This window comes from Molothrus aeneus, chromosome 28, assembly GCF_037042795.1.
Source record: "Molothrus aeneus isolate 106 chromosome 28, BPBGC_Maene_1.0, whole genome shotgun sequence".
NCBI classification, from domain to species: domain Eukaryota; kingdom Metazoa; phylum Chordata; class Aves; order Passeriformes; family Icteridae; genus Molothrus; species Molothrus aeneus.
In genome coordinates this window covers 2,454,808-2,471,875 of record NC_089673.1, presented here as the reverse complement: position 1 = coordinate 2,471,875, position 17,068 = coordinate 2,454,808, and positions in this window count along the sequence as shown.

Here is a 17,068-nt window from a genome sequence, read left to right as displayed (position 1 = left end):
ACCCAGGTACCCCAAAAGGAGCAGAGGGACACTCAGGTTGCCCTGAAGGAACAGAGGGACACTCAGGTACCCAAAAAGGAGCAGGGGCACACCCAGGTTCCCCTGAGGGAGCAGAGGGACACTCAGGTACCCCAAAAGGAGCAGAGGGACACCCAGGTTCCCCTGAGGGAGCAGAGGGACACTCAGGTACCCAAAAAGGAGCAGAGGGACACTCAGGTTCCCCTGAAGGAACAGAGGGACACTCAGGTTCTCCCTCTTTTAGGGAGCAATTGGGATCCAAATTCTGTTTTGTTTAAGGCTGTCAGGGCACCTTCCTGGGCACTTACCCTTTGATTTTTATCTAAATCTGCAGTGGTTTTGATGAGGCATCAAAATGAAGTGCAGAAAGCAGATCTTCCTCCCCTAAAACTGCAGCTTCCCCCCAGCTCAGAGGGAGCAGAATAAACCTTTGCTGGGAGCAGTTTTGTTACAGTGCCCATCACCTGGATCCTCTGGAGAAAATCCCAATCCTTGGCCGGCCATATGGATACAACAATCACAATATAACAATTGAGTTTTTTCTGTCATGTACTTCTTTATCTTCTGGTTTCTGCACAATGTCCTTGAGAGCTTTAAATTCTGCATTCCTCGTGTCCCATTTCAGCAATATATCTCTGTCTCTCTTCAGACTTTGTTCATTGAGGCATGTCAAGGTTAGTTTAATAAAACTTTAGAGTGTTGGTAATTTTTCCAGTAATTTTTCCAAACTTTGTTCCCGAGGTTAAAAGTTAATTAAAACTAATTAAAAGTAGTTTTAAGTTTTTAGATTAAAATCTGCCATGCCTTCCTGTGGCAGTGGTCACAAGCGCCATTATTAATGAGAGAACTACACATTTCTTCTTTCTTAGGGATAGCAGCATATGACAAACTTGGGAGAACAGAGGACATCTAAACTATAACAGAACTATACATCACTAAAGCTTTTTTAATATTCACACAATAGTTCTCTTTTCTTGGATCCTGATCTGGGGCGGCTGTGGGGCTTGCAGGGAAAAAGGGCAATTATTGCCTAGATGGAAGTGAATTACTGCCTAATTGCCAAATTAACATAAATGTAAATAGAGTTTGTGGTGGTGCTGTGGTGGTTCTGGCCCCTCCTGCCTGTGCCTCAGACTCTCCCCAGCAGGAGGGTGCTTGGTGGGCCCTGATCTCCAAAAATCCATCCTTGCTTTCACAGCCTTGTGACAGAACTTGAACCCCAGTTCAGGTGGGGGTGATGCCTTTTGGGACTACCTAAACACAGAGGCCAGACACAATTAAGGGAATAAAAAGTGATTCTATTTATTGAAGGGCCTTCAGGTACATTTTGGGCAGGTGAAGTTCCCCCAGGTGCTACACCCAAAAATGGACCATGGGTCATGGATTTTTATATTTTTATAAGTTTGGTCCTTTTGCATATTGGGGGTTACAATTACAGATGCATCTAATGAAGTCATTTACCCCAAGTTTGCTCCCCCCAACTCACTTTTGCTCACATCTCTCATGGCCTGAGGCAGTGAGGTGTCCTTGGAGAGGAATTGTTGTGTCTGACCAGAATGGGAAAGCAGCAGCTCACTCTGTGTATGGAGTTTAGAGTTATACAGGAAAGAATTGCAGGATTATAAATAGAGGAAAAATACAAAAAGCTAAAATCTGAAGGCATCAGGGGTGGATAGCAGCCTCCTTGGAGCACGAGGAGCACCAACTGCTGCTCAGAGGCTGCTCAGAACACCAGAGCACGGCCCAAAACCACATGGATCAAATGCAGCGGGAACAAAACTGCCTCCAGCTGTCCTGAGTGGGAATCTGGCTAAAGCTGTGTCTGATCCAACCCAGCCTAACCAAGCCTGGAGGAAGGAGCCAATGTGAAGCTGCTAAAAAGCTGCCCAGGAGAGGCAGCAGCTGCGTGGGGGCCTGGCAGCCAAGTTCACCCAGCTCAGGCTCTGCAGGGCCCCTTTGGTGGGGCTGGCCCAGGTCAGCCTGGGGGTGCCTTGGGGGCTGATAAAATTCTCTGCGTTGTGTTTGCCCAATTATCCCATCATAAAACACCAAACAATATTTGAGGTAGCAGCAATTTTATTTGAATAGTTTAGAAAATATATATTGACAATATAATTTGATTAAAATAAGGGATGATTTGGTTCCAACAATAGCACATAAGCAAAAGATAACCGTGGGGTACGGAGTGCAGGGCTCTGGTCCCCTGCCACCTCACGTACGAGCTTGCCAAGTGAAGATTCCTCCCTTTTATGCCCTGTGTCAATGCCATCTCCTCCCATTTTCAATTCATCACACTTCCACCTCCGCCCTCATCACCACCTTTACCGTGCATGCTCCACCACTCAGTTTGGTGGTCGCACAAGTCTTTAGGGGCTGTTTTTGATGAAGGCCTCTCCTCTTCTTCAGTGTCCTTCAACTCACCCTTGGGTTACACATGCACACCAAGCCAGTACAATGGAAGCCAAGACTAACATAATATTATATTTAAGCATCAAAGTGTTGTGTTTGCCCAATTATCCCATCATAAAAAAAACCCAAACAATATTTGAGGTAGCAGCAATTTTAATTGAATAGTTTAGAAAATACATATTGACAATATAGTTTGATTAAAAATAAGGGATGATTTGGTTCCAACAATGGCACATAAGCAAAAGATAACCGTGGGGTACGGAGTGCAGGGCTCTGGTCCCCTGCCACCTCACGTACGAGCTTGCCAAGTGAAGATTCCCCCCTTTTATGCCCTGTGTCAATGCCATCTCCTCCCATTTTCGATTCATCACACTTCTACCTCTGCCCTCATCACCACCTTTACCACGCATGCTCCACCACTCAGTTTGGTGGTCGCACAAGTCTTTGGGGGTTGTTTTTGATGAAGGCCTCTCCTCTTCTTCAATGTCCTTCAGCTCACCCTTGGGTTACACATGCACAGCAAGCCAGTACAATGTAAGCCAAAATGAACTTATTACTACATTTAAGCATCAAAGCAATAAATCTCTTATAACTGGCATTTTCCTGGGACCCAACCAGATTTTCCTTTCTTTCTGTTAATTTTTAGTAACTGTTATCTCTTGGTTTTTCCTGCCTTGAACATCTGCAGGAAGGGGGGGGGTGTGGAACCCCTCCTCTCCCTTTCTTTCTTGGCATTACACCTTTTAACTGGTTTATTATTTCCAAATATTAATTACTGTATCCACATTGATTACTGTTTCAATTTTGTCAGCACGAATCATACCTATTTACCACAACTGGAAATGACCTTGTGAGGGCCTTGGGTGTTTTCCCAGTGGAACAGAAATCCCCAGTGACCTGGCCAGGCAGGGCTGTGACCAGGCTTGTGCCAGCTCTGGCAGCCCTGTGCTCGTTCAGCTCTGTGGTTTGGGGAAGGAGTGGCAGCTCCTTCCAATGAACCCCTCTCCACCAGCAGCACAGGGGAGTCCCAGCGGCTTCCACCATGAGAGGAGCCAGGTGGGTTCCTGTGTGTCCAGACATCTTTTTATGAGAATCCTTTCCTTAGGATTTTTTCCTCCTGAGAAGCTGAGAGGCCTCAGGGACAAAATGTAACCAATGGTTATCTGCTGCTGTGGAATGCACCAGGTGCATCTGGGATTGGGCTCATGTGGTTGTTTCTAATTAATTCTAATTAATGGCCAATCACAGCCCAGCTGGCTTGGACACAGAGCCCGAGCCACAAACCTTTGTTATTCATTCCTTTCTATTCTTAGCTTAGCCAGCCTTCTGAGGAGAACCCCTTCTTCTATTCTTTTAGTATAGTTTTAATGTAATATAGATCATAAAATAATAAATCAAGCCTTCTGAAACATGGAGTCAGATCTCCATCTCTTCCTTCAACATAAGACCCCTGTGAACACCACCACACCCGTGCCCGTGTGGCCCCAAGGGGACACATCCCTGTGTGGCCCTGTGTCACAGAGGGGCTGAGATGTGGCACCTCTGCAGTGATTGTGACCTCACCTGCCCAATGCTGGGTGTCCTGAAGGCAGGCTGATGGAAGAGCTGGCCTGCAGGATAACTCAGCTTCTTCCTCTGCTACTCATGTGCCTGCCTTTTAAACAAATTTATTGTTTACTGTCCTCCTCAACTTTCATCCTCTCTAAGGTAATTATGATTTGACTCTTGAGATAGATCACAGGGGAAGGAGATATGGGATAAAAGTCTGGGCTGGTTTGTACCTTGTAGGCTGCCCAGACACAGGCCAGGCTAGAGCTCTTCTCTGCTGATTCTCTTTAGCCTGGCATAGGCAAGTAGGGGATGATTATAGTCTGAGGGGCTGGCTCAGCCCAGAGTGGCACAAAGCCCACCCTGGCTGCTGCAGAGGGAGTGAGACAGAAAAAGGAGAGCAGCAAAGGCAGGAGTTAAATTGTAGTTAAATTAGTGGCTGAAATCTGGCCACTCCTGCAGAGGAGGTGGGAAAAGCCAGAGAGCTCTGCTCTTGATGCTGTGGCAGAGAAGGGAACGTGCCCTGGAGCACTCCAGAGGGACCTCTGAGCCTCCTGTGGGGCTCTGCCACTGAACCCAAAGGTGTGAGTTCAGCTGGTACAGGCACCACTGAAATTCTGGATGGCAAATGCTGTTCTATTGGTTGTATTTATTTGGAGTTTTTGTACTTTTAGTGATCTACAGTAATTTCTTTGCAATCAGGTGATGGGATTGACACAGATCTCTCTATTCTGGAACATGTCCTGATGTCCTTGGTCATCCAGAGCTTTGCCCTCTGTTCTTGAGAGAGGCAATGGCCGCAACAAGGAACGATTTCTGTGAGTAACAGCTTCACTGGCAGGTTTGGACTTGGTGAATCCCCATAGACAATGGATGTGCCTGGTGGTCAGATCCCAGAATGATGAGCTCACGACCCAGTGTGAGCTCTGGGATGTTTCCTGAGAGCAGCCAGACTGACCCAGGTGTTTGTGATTAGTCACAAAACACCTTTTGTCTCCCCTTTATTACTATGTACAAGACTTTGAAACATCATTGCTCATGGAGAGCTCTGACATCCTTGAGTTACCTTTTGTGTTCAGTTTCTTGTTTTCTATAAGTTACAATCAGGGAAAGATTGACCTCATAATCCAATCTACAACTCTGGTGAGAAAGGAAGGCACCTTGGGGCCCAGAAATTGGAGTTGGGGTTTGCTGGACTCTTGGCAAAGAGAGCAGGGCTGTGGGATTGTTCCTCACTCAGGGTCACCAAATGTGGTGGTGTTCTCAGGAGTCCCAGGACGAGGGAAGAGATGAGAATCTTGACTCCATGTTTCAGAAGGCTGATTTATTATTATATGAAACATATTATATTAAAAGAAAATGATATACTAAAACTACACTAAAAGAATAGAAGAAAGGATTTAATCAGAAGGCTAGCAAGGAATAGAAAAGAATAATAATAAAATCTTGTGACTGCTCACAGTCTAAACACAGGTGGCTGTCACTGGTCATCAAGTAAAAACAATTTCACATGCTGGGTAAACAATTCTCCAAATCCCATTCCAAAGCAGCAAAACATGGGGAAGCTGAAGCTTCCCAGCTTCTCAGGAGAAAAGATCCTAATGAAAGGATTTTTCAGAAAATATGTCAGTGACACTGGGGAGCAGAGTTTTCCAAAGCAGTAAATTCAAAGGCAGTGCTAGGCTTCCTGGTACTGAGCTGAAGCTTCAAGCTGCTTGTCCTGACTGCTTGTGTGGAGAGCTCAAAGTTTAAATATGCTTTTGTTCCTCATCTCACCTCTTTCCAAAATGGAATTTCTCTGCAGTGATTGCTGAGGGAATAGCTCCTCCAAAAAGGATCCTCTTTCCACCAGAGAAGATCTGCATGGTCTGGCAGCAGAGGCAGCGTGCTGGGGCTGGGCTCTTCAACGTGGGCAACACCTGCTTCCTCAACTCTGTGCTGCAGTGCTTGACCTACACCCCGCCACTGGCCAACTACCTGCTGTCCCGAGAGCACAGCCGGGCCTGTGAGTGCCGGGGGAACACCTCCCTGAAATCTGCCAGGCAAACCCCAGAGAGCCCCAGAACCTGGAGTGAGATTTAGGGAGAATGTGGCGGTACCAGCTGTGGGTTTCTCCGGGTCTGGGTTGAAGGCACTTGAGACAGTAATTCGTGTTCAGACTCAGGTGTTTATTTTTTCTTATCAGTAAAACAGTCTCACTGCTGTGAGTTGGGCAGCTTTTCATTAGAAGGCACAAAATGGCCAACAATCTCTGGTTACAAGGTCTTTTAAGACTAAACTGTCCAATTAAGACCCAACACCTCGATTATTTTCCCTTTTAACCCAATAAATGATCCCAATGTAGACTCTTCTGCCCAATTACAAAATGCCACCCAAACCCATGAAGAAGAAGGAAGAAGAAGCATGAAGAAGAAACCCAGGACAACACCCTGTGCCCTCCATCTTGCTTCCATCCACAACACACTAAAAATCCCAAAACCTCAATTTCTCACCAAGTGATACACCCACACTGCTCTCTATAATCTGTTTCACACTTCTGTGGGTTCCAGTCTATCTCAAAGTCTGGGAAACTTTCTCCATGAGTGAGGGTCAAAGTCAGTGCTCCTCTGGGGGTCAGGGCACCCCAGAGCAGGCAGAGAAACAATTCCTGGGTGCCCTGGGTTTGCACAGGAGAACAGCAGCCCTTGGTCAACCCCATGAGTTTACGTTCTTTGAGCACTCAAGCCTAGAAGCCACTTGTCCTACCATGCTGCCTTACCCTTCATGAAAACACCTCTTTATAGCTCCAAGTCTTAATTCCTGCAAGATAAACCCTCCTGGCTCACTGCACAGAAAACTGTCAGTTTAGCAGCCCTCTTAAGAACATTTTCTAAAATGCCTTGGGATCACTGGAATAAAATCCCTCTTTCTAAAATGCCCTGGTGGGGTGTTTGTGAGGTCCCCAGGACGAGGTGAGAGATGAGAATTTGACTCCATGTTTCTCAGAAGGCTGATATTATATTATATTACATTACATTATATTATATATAATATTATATTTTATTTCTATACTAAAACTATACCATAGAAAGAGAAAGGATCCATCAGAAAGCTGGAAAGGAATGTATAATAAAAACCCATGACTGACCAGAACCCCGACACAGCTGTACCATGATTGGTCATTAATTAAAAACCATTCACATGCTGGGTAAACAATTCTCCAAATCACATTCCAAAGCAGCAAAACAAGGAGAAGCTGAAGCTTCCCAGGAGAAAAAATCCTGGTGAAGGGATTTTCCATAAAATATCATGGTGACACCCTGGGATCACTGGAGTGGGAGTGGAAGAGGGGGAGTATCCCACTGCTGTGGATACTTTGCTAACCCCAGGACCTTCCCTGTGTCCCTCTTCAGGTCACCAGCAAGGTTTCTGCATGATGTGCATCATGGAAGCTCACGTGAACAAGGTCCTGCACTCCCCTGCCAGTGCCATCCTGCCCTTGGCTGTCCTCAAGGTTTTCAGGCGTAAGTCCTGCCAGATACTTTGACAGGTTTCCTTCCCTCCTTGTATGAGAGAACCACAAACTTCTTCTTTCTTAGGCATAGGAGAGCATTTCCAGCCTGGCAGGGAGGAAGATGCCCATGATTTCCTGTGCTGTACTGTCAATGCCATGCAGAGAGCTTGTCTGAGTGCAAGCAATGAGTAAGCTCAAGCAAATCACCCTCACAGCATCCTGAGCCCTTTGGGCTGCTTGATGTGCTCCCAAAAAGGGAAAACCTAAACCCTGGGCTTTCAGGCCAAGCAAAACCCGTGGAGGAGATAATGCTTTGTCTTAACACTTGTTTCCAGCTTGGACCTCTCTTCTCAATCCACTACCATTGTCTATCAAATATTTGGGGGCTTTCTGAGATCCCGAGGTACGTTTGCACAACTGTTACTCTCTTTGGCATTGTCTGTGCCCCTCTGTCTGCCTGTGCCTGGGACTGGTGGGGCAGGTGCAATGTGTAAATGGGCAATGTCAGTCAGCTCACCATTGCTCAAAATTTGGATTTTTCCTTCCAGTCACCTGCTTCAGCTGTGAAGCCATTTCTGACTCCTACGAGGCCTTCCTGGATGTTCCTTTGGATATCAAAGTAAGAGGCTTTGCAGTTCTGCTTCAGGACATCCCAAGGCCCCTGCAGCTTTCCAGAGCCAACACATTTGTCTTAAAAATGTAGACTGTGTACACAGGAGACCTTGGTGGTGGGTGGGAAGGGGAATGGAGAGGCCACAGCACTGATCTCCCTGTAGGTGCTGTTTTTAAGCTGGACAAGCAGCATTATCCCCTCTGCACCCTTGATATATCCTCATCCTTGTTCCCTTTGCCCTCCCACCAACCTGTCTGCCTCCCAGGCTGATGGGCTGCCTTGTCTGCACCGCTGGTGCCCCTGCACAGTGGCATTAGTTGAACTGAGCAGTGGTACAGGGAGGGAGCTCCTGATGGCTCCAGGAGCTGCTGGGACACAGGGAAATGTTCAGCACCACGCTCTGTGCCTGCCTCCTTCTGCACAGGTTCATGGTGGGTCTCTTCAGCATCAGCCACAGGGGTTTTCTTGGGAAATATTTGGGCTGAGGGCATTTCCTGCAGATCAGCGTGCTCATTTCTCACTCCTCCAGGCAGCCTCGTCCCTCACTGCAGCTCTGGAGGAATTTGTGACACCCGAGCACCTGGATGGTGATAATTGCTTTAAATGTGACAAGTAAGATGATTACTGAGAACATATTAGCACAAAATCCTGTCTGAGGGGGCTGCATGTCATTGAGCAGAAGTCATCTTCTCGTGGAGGTTTCCTGCACACAGATGAGATGGAGCTTTTTAAAAACCTGGAAATGAATAGCAAAAGCTGTGTGAGACAGGAGAGGTTGCCTGGCCACTGTGGTGTTTGTGAGGTCCCCAGGATGAGGGAAGAGATTATATTATATTATATTATATTATATTATATTATATTATATTATATTATATTATATTATATTATATTATATTATATTATATTACATTGCCATATTACATAATTTATATTATATTATACTAATACATTATATTGTAATTATATTTATATATTATATTAATATACAATATTATATGTTTATATTATAATTGTATATTATATTATAATTATATTATAATTATATTATAATTATATGTTATATTATGCTAAAACTATGCTAAAGAAAGAGAAAGGATACATCAGAAGGCTTAACAAGAATGAATAATAAAAACCCGTGACTGACTCCTCAGACTCCAACACAGCTGATGGTGATTGGTCATTAATTCAAAACAATTCACATGGAACCAATCAAAGATGCACCTGTTGGTAAACAATCTCCAGACCACATTCCAAAGCAATCAGATAATTATTGTTCACAATTCTCTCTGAGGCTTCTCAGCTTCCCAGGAGAAGAAATCCTGGGCAAAGAGGATTTTTCAGAAAATATCATGATGGAATGGCCACCGTGGGGGAGGATTTGGGTGTATTTCAGCCCCGGGCTCTGTGCTTGGTTTCAAGGTGTAAGAAGAATGTTGCTGCCTCCAAGAGGTTCACAGTCCATCGTGCACCCAAGATTCTCACGGTGTGCCTGAAAAGGTTTGACTCTTTCACCGGTGGGAAGATCAGCAAGGTGTGTGCACAGCTGGGGGGCAGCTTTCTCTTCCTGGAGCCGATTTCCTGGGGCTTGGCACAAGCCACTCGTGTTGGGTTATGTTAGGAACTCATCCTGTTCCCTTCTGGGGAGAGTGTCACCGTTAGGTTGGACGTGACATACACACACGTGATCGGGGTTTAAGAAGAAAAAAGTTTTTATTTTGCAGCTTTCCAGCTTATGTACTCTTAATAGAGCGTGAATTTAAGTTAATCTTAAATTGAGATTTAATTATACCAAAATAACTTATTATATTCATTGGTGCAAAACAATGAGCATCAATACAATTGGCAAAAGTTTTACAGAAATTTAATAAAACACATATGCACATCTACTTATACACATAGTCTAACTTACAAAAATTTTCATGTATCTTTTCTATATCTGTTTCTATATCTGTTTCTCTGTTTCCATGCTAACAATCTTGTCTTCTTCCTTGCTATAAATACACTCAAAACCACTCAAAATCATCAATTGTTATTTTTTCTATTAACTTTACTTGCAAGCCAGCTGTCAAACCCCTCACAGGAGGGAAGAAGACAGGCAAGCGCTCTTCTCCAAGAGCTGCTTTGGCCAAGAACACTTTCCACCCAAACCATTACATGCTGCTTTATGGAAAACCAGCTGTTCATGAACCCCAAAGATGTATTTCCCACCTCTGGCTCCTTTCAGAAGAGAGAAGAATTCCCTTGGGAAAACAGGCAAGCGCTCTTCTCCAAGAGCTGCTTTGGCTAAGAACAGTTTCCTGCCACCCAAACCATGTTGCTTTATGGAAAACCAGCTGTTCATGAGCCTCAAAGATGTATTTACACAGACATGGCCCCCTCCATAGGAAGGAAGAATTCCCTTGGGAAGACAGGCAAGTGCTCTTCTCCAAGAGCTGCTTTGGCCAAGAACACTTTCCACCCAAACCATTACATGCTGCTTTATGGAAAACCAGCTGTTCATGAACCCCAAAGATGTATTTCCCACCTCTGGCTCCTTTCAGAGGAGAGAAAAATTCCCTTGGGAAGACAGGCAAGCGCTCTTCTCCAAGAGCTGCTTTGGCCAAGAACAGTTTCCTGCCACCCAAACCATGTTGCTTTATGGAAAACCAGCTGTTCATGAGCCTCAAAGATGTATTTACACAGATCTGGCCCCCTCCATAGGAAGGAAGAATTCCCTTGGGAAGACAGGCAAGTGCTCTTCTCCAAGAGCTGCTTTGGCCAAGAACACTTTCCACCCAAACCATTACAGGCTGCTTTATGGAAAACCAGCCGTTCATGAGCCCCAAAGATGCATTTACACACCCGTGGTCCCTGCATGTGGCAGGCTATGCTGCGTCACAGGTCAGGGTCACTTCTGAGCCCTGCTGGTGTCCCTGTAGGTTGTGGAGTACCCCGAGTACCTGGACCTTCGTCCCTACATGTCTCAGGCAGATGGAGAACCCCTCCAGTACTCCTTGTATGCTGTCCTGGTGCACAGTGGTGTCAGCTGCCATGGAGGACACTATTTCTGCTACACAAAGGTGAGCAGCAGCTTCCCTCCTTCCCCAATGGGGAAAATGTGTCCTGGGGGAGATAAACTTTCCAAGGTTTTGGGGCAGAAGGTCTCCTTAGGGGCTGGGCTGGAATTGTATTTGTGTTGCCCCCAGATGAAGGAAGGAAGGAATGATGAATCTGACTCCATGTTCTCAGAAGGCAAATGTATTATTTTATGATGCTATATTATATTAAATAATGCTGTACTAAACTGTACTAAAGAATACAGAAAGGATACAGACAGAAGGCTTAACAAGATAATAATGAAAACTCGTGACTCTCTCCAAAGCCCCAGAACAGCTTGGCCCTGATTGGCCAATGAGTCAAAACAATTCACATGAAACCAATGAAACAGCCACTTATTGGTAAACAATCTCCAAACACATTCCAAAGCAGCAAAACACAGGAGAAGCAAATCAGATAATTATCGTTTTCCTTTTTCTCTGAGGCTTCTCAGTTTCCCAGGAGAAAAATCCCGGGATTTTTCAGAGAATGTGAATGCCACAGACTGGATTTGTTTTGACATACTCTTTGTTTGGTAGTTTTCTGCCTGTGTTTTTGGAGAGAAACCATGCAGAGCTCCTTGCCTATCACCATGATACTTTCTGAAAAATCCCTTGGCCAGGATTTCTTCTCCTGGGAAGCTGAGAGGCCTCAGAAAAGAATGAAAACAATAATTACCTGATTGCTCTGGAATGTGGTCTGGAGATTGTTTACCAACAGGTGCATCTTTGATTGGTTCCATGTGAATTGTTTTGAATCAATGACCAATCACCATCAGCTGTGTTGGAGTCTGAGGAGTCAGTCACGGGTTTTCATTATCATTCTTGTTAAGCCTTCTGATGTATCCTTTCTCTTTCTTTAGTATAGTTTTAGTATATAATTTCTAATAATATAATATAATAATTTCAATTCAGCCTTCTGAGAACATGGAGTCAAATTCTCATCTCTCACCTCATCCTGGGGACCTCACAAACACCACAATTGCCTTTTTTCCTTTTTTCCCAGGCCAGCAATGGGCTGTGGTACGAGATGGATGATGAGTCCGTGGAGCTCCGTTGCATTGACACAGCTCTCAGGCAGCAAGCCTACCTGCTCTTTTATGCCAGGTAATAACCAGCATTCAGATCTGCTCAGAAGATGTTTCCTTTTCCCTGTTTATTGTTTTGCTTCTCATACTCCGGAGTGTTTTTCTCACTGAATGCAATTACTGCCTGCATCATTCAGTGCTGTGAAACCTGTGCTACCCCGTGTCTGTCAACCTGATATTTGTCTGGACTTATGTAGAGAAGAGCAAGAGAACCTAAAGGGGCCTGCCAGGAAAGATGGGGAGGGACTCTTTTGTCAGAGGGTTGGACAGGATGAAGGCTCTCAGTTTTCAGCTTACCAGGGCAGGTTTACATTAAATATTAGGCAGAGATTCTTCAGTGTAAGGGTGGTGAGACAATGGAAGAGGCTGCCCAAAGCAGCTGTGGGTGCCCCATTCCTGGAAATGTTCAAGGCCAGGTTGGACAGGGCTTGGAAAAAAAACTGGTCTATTGCATAACAGAACAAAATGAGCTTTAAGGTCCCTTCCAACCCAAACAAGTCTGTGAATTTATGAAATGGAAGCTGTAGAAGGTACAAAAATGAGGTTTTGCTGGGACAGGAGCAGACTGGGTGGGAAGACTAGCTGAAATCTCCGTTAGTGGTCCTGGTTAAGCCCTCTCTCTGTCATAGAACCTCTCCAAGAAAATCACCCAGAGGAAGCTGCAACAACAGCCCTAAACTGAGATCACTCTTTTTTTCCTCCAGATGCTCTGATCTGAAGATTGGAGAGAGGGCTCCTTCTTCCTCTCTGACACCACCACACGCCCCCTCCTTCCTCAGTCACTGGGCAGCCAGCAGCAAGGAGGTGGCGTCCATTGGCCCACAGGGCCTGCCTGGCAGGGGGAAGGTAACTCTGGGGAGGAGGGTCAGGGCACCAGAGGAGCAGTGGATTTTCTCTAGGATCTCTCTCAGAATCTCTGCTGGTCAGAGATGTGTTAGAAAGTCTCTTTTCCCAGCCCAGCAGTCAAAGAAGGAGTCAGAACTCTTCAGTTCTCATTCTCAAGGTTGTTTATTGTTTCTTATCTATAAAATTCTTTCTCTGACTCGCCAAGGTCCGTTCAGCAGGTCAGACAGAGGCACACTGGTGTTATTTTTTATACTAAAAACTATGTGTACATTATTTACCATAACTTCCCAATACCTATCACCTATGTTAGACAGTGAGCTTCTACTCTAAACCACTTTAAAAATGCCAACATCACCCAGAAGATGGAGGCTAGGAAGAAGAAGGAAAAAAGACAAGGCACGCACAAATTCCTCCATCTTGGGAGCCCCCATTCTAAAAACCTCAAAAATCTATTTTTCACCCTGTGACAAACATTATTATTATATCCCTCCTTCTTGCCTCCTGAACCCCCATTCTAAAAACCCCCAAAAAATCTATTTTTCACCCCATGACAAACTAACTATTATTCTACTTAAACTTTCTTAACTTGTAATTCTTCATATAAAGGCTGGTAATTTTTTTTTTTCCATGGGCTAAATCAAAGGCTCAGGGGTCTTGGGCTCTGTGCCAAAGTCTCTGAGCCTCCCGGGCAGGGGCTCAAGCCCTCCAGGGCAGCCAGAGGCATTTCCTGGGTTCTGACAGATCTCAGCATTTCTGCTTTTTGTCCCCCCACCCTGCAGCTTTCTTCACAGCCACAATGCTGCTTCCTCTCGAACATCCCACCCGGATCCATCCCTTTTGTGCACTTTTGTCCTTTGCAGCCTCCAGAAGAGCCTTTGGGAGGCTCTGAAATGTCCCCTCCCAGAACTTCTGGGGGTTCCCCACTGACTCTGGCCCTTCCAGGAGAGGAGGGCAGGAACTCTCCACGGCTCTCTTTGCAGGACACGGTGCTGGAGGTGGAAGATGCTGGCGGGGAGCAGGCCTGGAGCAGGGCCCCGCTGTGGGACGGGGATGGCCGCAGCTGCTTTGCGGACACCACGGGCTGTGAGCCCTTAGCAGGCAGGAGAACAAACCCTCCCAGTAATGGCCATTCTCCCAGGGATGGTGCAGCTTCAGGGCCTTCCAAGAGGAGCCTGCAGTGGGCTGGTGCCCCCAGGGCTGCTCTGGAGCAAACCCTGCTGAGGCACAGGGAGATGAGCAGATCCGTGCGGGGCGGCTACAACCTCCGCAGCCGCTTTGTGCAGCACGCAGAGCCCTCACCGAGGAGGAGGAGGAAGAGGAGGCAGACAACATATCCTCCATGCCATGACCATGTCCGCAGAGCAGCTCCAGAGCCCTCCAGCACCGGCTTGAGGCAGGCTGCCACACTCAGAGAGCAAACCCCACCGAGGTGGAGGGAGCAGAGGAGATGGGGCTGGGACCGCCGCGGCCGCTCGGCGCAGCGCACACACCACCACCCCTCTCTGGGCGGGAGGAGCAGGGGGAGAACGAGCCCTCCACGCTGTGACAAAGCCCCAGTGGACAACGACAGCAGCCTGAAGAAAGCTGCCATGCTCAGGGCTGCCCAGGAGCCATCCAGAGCCAGGCTGAGAGAGCAGAGAAGATCCCCGCAGCCGGGCTATGATCTCCGCAGCCGCTTTGTGCTCTGCACCCACCAGCCTCCAGCGAGGAAGAGGAGGGTTTCCATGGCCCAGAGATGCGTGTCAGACAAGCACTCAGAGCACCCTGGGAGCGCTGCAGTCAGATTATGGCCCTGGCTGAAGCAGAATGGAAGATTAGCGCTGCGGTTTTTAGCAAAGGTGTCCTTGTTTTCTACACGCCTTCTCACACACGAGGGAATGATTTATTTACATGGATGATGATGCTAATGGCTAGACTGAAAGGTTTTAATTAGAATTCTTTATTCCACTGTGTAGATAGTTATTGCTACTAATATAGCTCAGTAGTTGGAGGCAATAGTGAAGCAATTATGTTAAAGGTAGAAAAATAAATGTTAAGTAGAGACTGACATTACTCACCCTTCCCAATGAAGGGAAGGCCCTGAACAAGTCTCTTTTTCTCAGTCTCAAAGTGAAACTTTGCTGGCTGTCCCCACTCAAGGGGGGACTCTCCACACTCTGAGAAGGGAGGGTGTTAAAGTGAAGCTGAAGCAGAATGGAAGATTAGCACTGCGGCTTTTAGCAAAGGTGTCCTTGTTTTCTACACAACTTCTCACACATGAGGGAATGATCTATTTACATGGATGATGATGCTAATGGCTAGACTAAAAGGGTTTAATTAGAGTTATTTATTATAATTAGTTCTTTATTATTCTTTATATAATTCTTTATAATTGCTATATTAGTAGCAATAACTATCCACAGTGTAGATAGTTTTCACTACTAATATAGTTCAGTATTTGGAAGCAATATTGAAGGAATTATGTTAAAGGTAGAAAAATAAATGTTAATTAGAGATTGACAATACTGACCCTTCCCAACGGCCCTGAACAAGTCCCTTTTTCTGTGTCTCAAGTGAAACCTTGCTGGGTGTCCCCACTCGAGGGAGGAATCTCCACACTCTGAGTAGGGCGTGTGTCCTGCTAAAGGGTGGGACAGGGTTCTCCATTCTGGAGGGCTGGGCTGTCAGGGAGCCAGCTGCAGCAGGACGCTCTGTCTGGGCAGGGACACAGCAGCTCCAGCTGTTTACCCCTCACCAGGAACTGAGCAAGGAGGGTCTCCTGTTTTTAGTGTTAAAGAACACTGAGAACAGCTTGAGCAAACTATCACACTGTCACTGAAAACATCAGGATAAATGAAGCTCTCTAATGCTACTTTTAGTATCAGAAAGTACACATTATCTTATTAAAGTGCTCCTCTAAACATGCACATGCTCTTTCAAAACTTTGCACTATTTATACATTTTAGCAATTAATGTTCATTGGCTATAAATTGCATAATACTCTTCATTAATTAGTTTTCTGTTTTCTATTAATTATTGACTTCTTGCTTTTCATGCTAATCAGTCCACATTTTCAGTCTTTTTATTCTCTTTTCCCCAGATAGAGAGAGGTATCGTGTTTTAAACCCAGATGGAAATCAAGCACCACGCAGCTGCTTGCTCAACCACGTCTTCTTCCCCCCCATACTGGTGGGATGGGGAGGAGGTTTGAAGTAAAACTTGTGTGTTGAATTAAGAACAGCTTAATATTTGGAAATAAAGTCAAGTACAACAATAATAGTAATTAATAATGATAATGAAAAGGGACAAAAGAAGTGATGCACAATGCGATTGCACACTACCAGAGCAATCAAAACTCCTTCCCAAACCAAGATCAGCTGCCTTTCTAGGCAATTCCTCCCAGTTTATAGACCAGGCATGATGCTCTAGGGTGTGGATGTCCCTTTGGGCAGTTCAGGTCACCTGTCCCAGCTGTGTTCTCTCCCAGTTCCTTTTGGGAACCTCCTCACTGGCAGAGCAGAAGATGAGGAAATAAAAAGTCCTCGACTCAGAATAAACATGACTTAGCAAAACCTGAAAATTCAGTGTGTTATCAACACCATTCTCATTCCAAATCCAAACCACAGCACTGCAACAGCTAAAGAAGAAATTAAAGAAGAATTTGACTCTACTCTAGCTGAAACCAGGACAATGGGATTACAGTGAATTGTCTTTGTCTGTTCCCTCTTTCTCTCAGGGTTCTGCACAATGGCCTCATGGCTCATAAATTCTGCATTCCTTGTGTCCAGCTTCAGCAACAAATCCCTCTTCCAGGTCTGAGAGCACTGAAGCATATCAAGGTTGATTACAGTTTTTTAGCAAAACTTAAATGCTTCAGGAATTTTCCCAAGCTGTGTTTCCACTGTAGCAGCTTATGACAAACCTTGCTGAATGTTGGCTATGACAGAGTGGAAAATTACACTGGTTATGATTGATTAATTAAAACAAGTAATTAGAAAAT